Source organism: Lynx canadensis, chromosome A2, assembly GCF_007474595.2.
Source record: "Lynx canadensis isolate LIC74 chromosome A2, mLynCan4.pri.v2, whole genome shotgun sequence".
Taxonomy (NCBI): Eukaryota; Metazoa; Chordata; class Mammalia; order Carnivora; family Felidae; genus Lynx; species Lynx canadensis.
The window spans coordinates 161,932,737-161,939,720 of NC_044304.2; the positions used below are offsets into that span (position 1 = coordinate 161,932,737).

At 48.2% G+C, this 6,984-nt stretch overlaps 3 non-coding genes across 3 annotated transcripts; 1 reads left to right on the forward strand and 2 right to left on the reverse strand.

Annotated features, from left to right (window-relative positions):
- Positions 1-72, reverse strand: TRNAC-GCA. Its single transcript has one exon. It is a non-coding gene; the product is annotated as a tRNA-Cys (tRNA).
- A 4,015-nt stretch (positions 73-4,087) lies between these two features.
- Positions 4,088-4,159, reverse strand: TRNAC-GCA. Its single transcript has one exon. It is a non-coding gene; the product is annotated as a tRNA-Cys (tRNA).
- Positions 4,160-6,018: 1,859 nt separating this feature from the next.
- TRNAC-GCA lies at positions 6,019-6,090 on the forward strand. The gene has a single exon. It is a non-coding gene; the product is annotated as a tRNA-Cys (tRNA).
- Positions 6,091-6,984: the final 894 nt, after the last annotated feature.

Genomic DNA, 6,984 nt, shown 5'->3' on the forward strand with positions numbered 1-6,984 from the left:
AGGGGGCACCCGGATTTGAACCGGGGACCTCTTGATCTGCAGTCAAATGCTCTACCCCTGAGCTATACCCCCTTGCGTGGGATGAGGTCCTCTTTACATTATTTCACCTGTGACGCCGCACCAAACATTCCATAGGGCACTGTAAGATCTGTTCATTCCTGGTCGGCCTGTGAAACCGGGAGGTGCACCGCAACTCACTAAAGACGGCTACGCAGCCATAACACCGCCTTTCCGATTCCCCAGAGACCCTTCGCTTGTCTCCTAGCACTTTTCCACTACAGCCACACCTGAACTGCAGGAGGCACCAGGTTTCTGTGGACCCCAGCCCCCCATCCTTCCTTTCTTCCCTCCTCCCTCAGCTACACCTGCTCTGCCCCATCCTCCCCAGCCTCACCCTTGCTTGCTCTCTTGCCCGTTTTCCTTCACATCTTCCCCCGGCTCCCCAGCCCAATGCCCTCCTGAGGCAGTCTCCCAGCGGCTTGGTTGGGCACTAGAGAGGCAGGAGCCCCTGAATCCTTCCGGCGGCACAACAGAGGAAGCTAGCGAGAGGCATAAAGGCTGCTATTTGGAGACCCACAGCCCTGGTGCAAGGATCCCTAGTTTATGGTCAGAGATGGCTCTTTCTTCCAGGCCCTGCATGTACCCACGCCCCCGTCCCCACTCCCTCCCCACGGCCGACCCTCACTCACATAGGGAGGACACACACCAGTCCCTCCTAAAAGGCACCAGCACAGTAACCTATGTTCTATTACATGGCACCAGAGACCAGTGAGATTCACTTTTCAGAGACCACAGAAGATACTGAGCTACGCAATGGAAAATGCGGTAAAAGAGGGGAGATTTTTGTCTCATTCCTGTGCAGCTTACTTGGATCATTACTGCGTTACGCGGGTAACATGTTTCACTTCAAAAATAGAATGTAAATTCGAAATAAGTATTCCAGTGAGAACAAAGCAACGCCCCATCCAGGATGTTTCTAACATAATCAACCTGCTATCATGTTGCTGGCTGTTTGACCGCCCTATAAAACACCATCTTTTTATTAAGGGAGGTGATTGGAAAGCTGGGCACCCTTCCCTGGGGTGGCCATGTTCCCCGGTGAGGCGAAATCCACTAGGCAGAGCTGGTTCCTAGCCTCCCTGCCCAAAGTTCTGGCCTTTGTTTCTGAGGCCATTGAATAAGCCCAGGATGGATGTGAAGATCCCACTCTTTTCCAATTCGTGTCCTTTCACGCATGTGACAAAGATACTGTTAATTTAACTGACATTATAAGTCAGTAACCCACAGGATCAAATCCTACTTTTGGCTGGAGGCTTTTTCAGTTATTTAGGGGTAAGAGATCAGACTCTCTGTGCTTGGCGTTGGGTAGAGGGTTTACACATTTGACCTGCGTTTTATTTCTCTGAGTCCCAATGCCAATAGAATTAGCCACTTTAATATATATTTTCTTACTGTTTTATTTATTTTTGACAGAGAGAGAGAGAGAGCGCGAGACAGAGCATGAGCGGGGGAGGGGCAGAGAGAGAGGGAGACCCAGAATCCGCAGCAGGCTCCAGGCTCCGAGCTGTGAGCATAGAGCCCGACGCGGGGCTCGAACTCACGGACCGCGAGATCATGACCTGAGCCAAAGTCGGATGCTCAACCGACTGAGCCCCCCCAGGCGCCCCTAGAATTAGCCACTTTACTGTATGGTGTCCCCTGGTGTTCTTAGCACATCAAGGCCTGGCTCTCATCATGCACTTCCTTCCACGTGACACTGGCAATATTCAACTTGCCTGCTTTGTCAGTGTGTGTCAATGACTGCCGGGTCCCAATTTGTGAATAACTAGCCAGATGTTCACTGCTTTTAGCCCCAACAAGACCAGATGACCGATGTCATGTCCCCTTCACCTCCTGCACCGAACTCTGGTATCAATTTTCGCACTGCCAGCATTCTGTCTCAAAAACAGAAACTGATAATGGCTAAATGAAACAAACAAGGAAATTACTGGCACAGTGACAAAAATCTCAGACCACTAAAGGAAACCTAGAGATCTACGCTCAGAAAATGGGCAGAATTAAAGGACAGCCGGGGGGCAGGGGGGGGCGGTCAGGATCATTTACCTCCAAACAGCATCCTGGTTAGGGGGCTGATAATGCCCCCACCGTGCACCAGCTGCAGCCATCAGCCCCACTGCCAATGCCAGAGCAGCGCCCCCCCCTGGAGTAAATTCCAGACTCTTCCTGCTTGTGTGTACCTCATTCCATGTTCCAAGTCTCCATCACGTGCATGGGATCGGCTAAGCCCTGCTGGGGTTTGTGGGAGGGCAAAGTCTGGTACTTTTGCCTTTTGTAGTATAGTTACATCCTGGTTTCCACCAGCCATGCACAGCTCTGGATCCCCCCCAAGTGGAAAGGAATTTCAAACGTTGAGGGTGTAAGATAGTTACAAATACGTACCACGAGTATCATCAGTGAGACTGAATCAATGGCAGGATGAGGAATGGAGAAAATTGTGTAGTGTTACCAGAGACTGGGGGAAGCTTTCTAGCAAAGGCCTGACGTGCTGCTCTTCTCTTCCCTTTTTTTTTTTTAAATTCTAGTGTAGTTAACATACAGTGTCATGTTAGTTTCGGGTGTCCTGTGTAGTGATTCAACAATTCTATACAATACTTGGTGCTCATCAAGGTATGTGTACTCTTAATTTCTCTCTCCTCTTCTTGCTGGAAGATGCAGTTATTGGGAATGCCAACACCAAGTCTAAATAGAAACGACAGCAAGCCCATACCATGGAATATTATTCAGTGATTAAAAAAGAAATGAGCTGTCAAGCCACAAAAAGACATGGAAGGACCTTAAGTGACTATAGCTAAGTGAAAGACGCTGACCTGAAAAGGCTATATACAGTATGCTTCCAACTGTATGACACTCTGGGAGAGGCAAAACTACGGACAGTAAAAACATAGGTGGTTGCCAGGGATTGCCGGGAGGGGAGGGATGAATAGGTATAGCAGGGGGGATTTTTTAGAACAGTGGAACTATCTTTCATGATGCTAGTCATTGTGGATACATGGCATTCTGCATTGGTCAAAACCCATAAAACTGTAGGAGTTTTACTGTAAATTACAGGGTATTAATAATGTATCAATATGCATTCACCAATTTTAACAAATGTACCACACTAGTGCAAGGTGTGAATGACGCGGAAACTGGGGAGGGGGGGTAAGGTGAGGGGGTATAGGAGAACTCTCTGTATTTTCTGCCCAGTTTTTCTGTAAACCGGAAACTGCTCTAAGAAATAAGGTCTGCAACATACATATTTTTAATGACAGCAGGTGGGGACTCCCTGGATTGCGAATCAGAGACCACCTGATCTGTGTGCAAAGGACCCACCGAGGAGCCAGGGCGCCTTGCCCCTGGCCCCGCAATCGGTATCCAGAGCTCTTAGCATAGCAAGTCGCCCACGTCTTCCATGGGCTCGCCTCAAGCCTGGGGGTGGGGGGTCTGCTGCACGGCGGAGGGGCCCCTTTCCTGCCAGGCCTCCCTCTGCACCTGGCAGCTTCTCAGGCCCCTGCCCAGGGCACCGGCTTTGAGAATCATACACATTTAGGCGAAAGGCCCTTTAAAAACCATCCAGCGTAGTCTTGCCCCACACGCGTCCGTCAGATCATCTAGAGCGGGTGGGGTTGGAGGAGATAGGGGGAAGGGCAGAAGGGTGCCAGGTTTTCCCGATGGGCCCTGCCCAGGCCTCCCGCATCAGAGTCCCGGCTCCGAGGCCTGTGATGTCTCGCTGCTGCGGCTTCTGTGTGCGCCCCCGGCCTCCTGCCTGCTTACTCACTCGGAAGGAGAAACAGTGCCTGAGATCACCAGACATACACGTGGGCCAGAGGGTCGTGGCAAAAAGGTCTGTTTCTGGGCGGGCAACGCAATTTTCCCGCAGCAAACCACTTCCCGAAGCAGGAGATGGCCTTTCCGGCCTTTCCTCCCGCTTCCACTTCCGGTCTGCTGAGCCGTCCACAGGAAATCAGCCCATTTAAAAAGGTCGCCTAATTATTAGGTAGGGTGAAACCACTGCGGGGACCCAGGATGACACGGAAAGAAAATCTCCAGGGGGCACCCGGATTTGAACCGGGGACCTCTTGATCTGCAGTCAAATGCTCTACCCCTGAGCTATACCCCCACACACGACGTTGGTTTCTAACTGACATCTTTTAACCTGTTGCAATATCCAGGTACCTTCCGGGACACTGCGACTGTCTTTCACTCAGGGGGCCTGCAGAACCTCATCGTTGAGTGATGCCCTGAGTGATGAAGCTTCCCCTTCATTTCCCACAGAGCTCGGTTCTTGTTTGATTTTCCTCTACTGTGCGAAAGCAGTTATCACTCAACCATCTTGTCCCTTGGTTCTAATACCGCCTTTATTGCCTTATTATAATCAGGAAAACATTCTTATTTTAAAAAGCTGTATATTCAAGTGAAAATGTATACGTAAGTAAAAGAAAGTAAAATTAAATAGATCTAACGGGCAGATCTGTATTTTAGTAGACCTCCCCCCCCATCTCTCCCCAAAGTAAAAAACTCAAACTATATCTCAAATCACCACAGCCCCAAATGTACTGTTTGCATTGTTAAATGTCTATGGATTTAAAAAACATAAATATTTTCAGATTAAGCCCGGGATGGTCATAATTATCAAGGATTGTTTGAAATGTATATTTTCTAAATCATGGAGCTCCTTCCTTTACTGTGTGTGCTATTAAAAAAAAAAAAAAGTTGTAGCTGAGAATTATAATCCAAAGTAGTAAGCACTGATATGCATAACCTTTTAGCTGTGTAGACACTTGAATCATGGCATTTTGAAATTAAAACTTTTTTTTCTCCTTGGTGAGATGGATACTTGAATAAAGTTGTCTTTATTGATATTTTATGCTATTATAAAATACATATTTTTTACAGATGAAGAAAAACAACCTCCAACCTAGAATTCTGAACCCAGGTAAACTAATATTTAAGCACGAGGGCAAAGGAAGGGCTTGTCAGTTGGGCAAGACCTGAGCGTGTGTATTAGAGCAGAACCCCACCATCCACGGAGGACAGAGAAAGGAGATGAGCCCTGGGGAGAAACAGGGACATGAAAAGTCCGTGGGTGACCCTCCAGCCTGCAGCCTCCTCCCAGAGCCAGCATCTCACACCTGATACCCTCATGCAGAGAACTAGCAGGCTTCTCACACCAAACACAGAGGGAAGCGAATGATGAATTCTCACTCCTAACCAGCTCCCTGCTCCATCCGTGGTGCCCACCTAAGTGCAAGGATTTCCCCCAGCAACCAGGGCCAAACACCTGCCAGCCACTGTTGGGTCGCCTCTTTCTTTTGCCTCCAAAGCCGGCAGTGAGACCTGTGGGCTCCGCTGTCAGATGTGTCTGCACCTGAGCGGTTCTCTTGGCCCCCCACCGGGACCTGCGGTCAAGGCCCAGGGTCCAGCTCCCACCTGGCCCGTCCTGATACTCTCCTCACAGGTCTCCCCCTTCTGTTCTTCCCCTCCTCCTATTTCCACCCAGATGATTGTTTCAAACATGAGTGAGACCACATTTCCTGCTCTGCTCAGTAGCTTACCGCCCTCCTTAGAACAAAATCCAAGGGCATGCTATAGCCTATGGAACCCAGGGTTCTAAACCCAAAGTCAGGAAGAGTGGATCCAGGTTCTGATCTTATTAATAAAGGGCTTTCTGTGGTAGGAAGACTAGTAATCTTGAATCTCTGTAATCAGATGCCCACTGTGAATGGCATAGAGACTAGTGACTCTGGGGCCCCTTCCAGCTATAAATGTCGGTGTCAGTGCTTTTCCAGAAAAAGCAGGGAGGTAGCTATAGGGAGGGGAAACTGTTGCTTGTTTTGCATCAGAGAGATAAAATTGTAGTGAGGAAGGCTTGGCAGCTTCCAGAAGGCCCAGCCAATGAACGTTTGTAGTGAAAATTTATAGGGATGTTGGGTGTGGCTACACAGGTAAAAGGTATTACTCAGGCACCAGCCTACATCAGGGGGTATAGCTCAGGGGTAGAGCATTTGACTGCAGATCAAGAGGTCCCTGGTTCAAATCCAGGTGCCCCCTGCCGGCCCTCACTTTTGTTCATTGAAGCTGCTATTAAAGATTCAGCTCCTTTCCCTAATAGGGAGCCTCAGGATACCAAGACTTTCCAAATCTGGAGGAAAAAAAAAGTCAGGGATAACTTAAAACTTTGTCATCAAGCACCACAGCCCCAGAGTGATAGATTCCTCCAACTCTGACTTCATGTTTCACTTACCATGGGTCTTTTTCCGTATAGGCTTAGGATTATTTTGTCCACATGTTTTCATTGTTCCAGTCTGTGGTATGCTGGTAAATATTTAACAACCAGCTCTTGGGGGAAGAGCATGGCTGATTTTTAGTGTTTTCCAGTTTCACGGCATAAATAATCTCACCATGGCCAATTTCAGGCTACAAACGTAAGATCACTGAACATGGAATTGGGAAGGTGTGCTAACAAGTGACTCTCTGGAGCAAGATCGGCTCTAGCACACCACTGTCCCTAATCTGTCTTCCCCAAAGAGGCAGCGATGGACTCTTTGACCTCTACTCTATCCTCACGATGATGACTGACATCAGAGCAGCGGCTGATATCCATCCGATCGTCCATGGAATCATCCATTCGCTCAAGACGTATTTGATTTCTACTTGAGGCCGGACACAGGGAAGACAGAGCTGAGCAAGAACCATCTGTGGTGAGTAGAACAGCCACATGAAGAAACGGTCAAGTGAATAACAAGAATAAGCTAAACAGAGGAGAGGGTTATTTTATTTTATTTTGTATTTTTTTGAAGAGAGTGCTGTTTTAACATAAAAGGATTTCTGATACCAGAAATATGCTAGATTAGATCATCTAAAATTCCTCCTACCTCAAAGCACCCAGAAATGCAAGATAAAATATAGCAAATATCCTTTCGTAAGTATAACTGAGCTGTCACG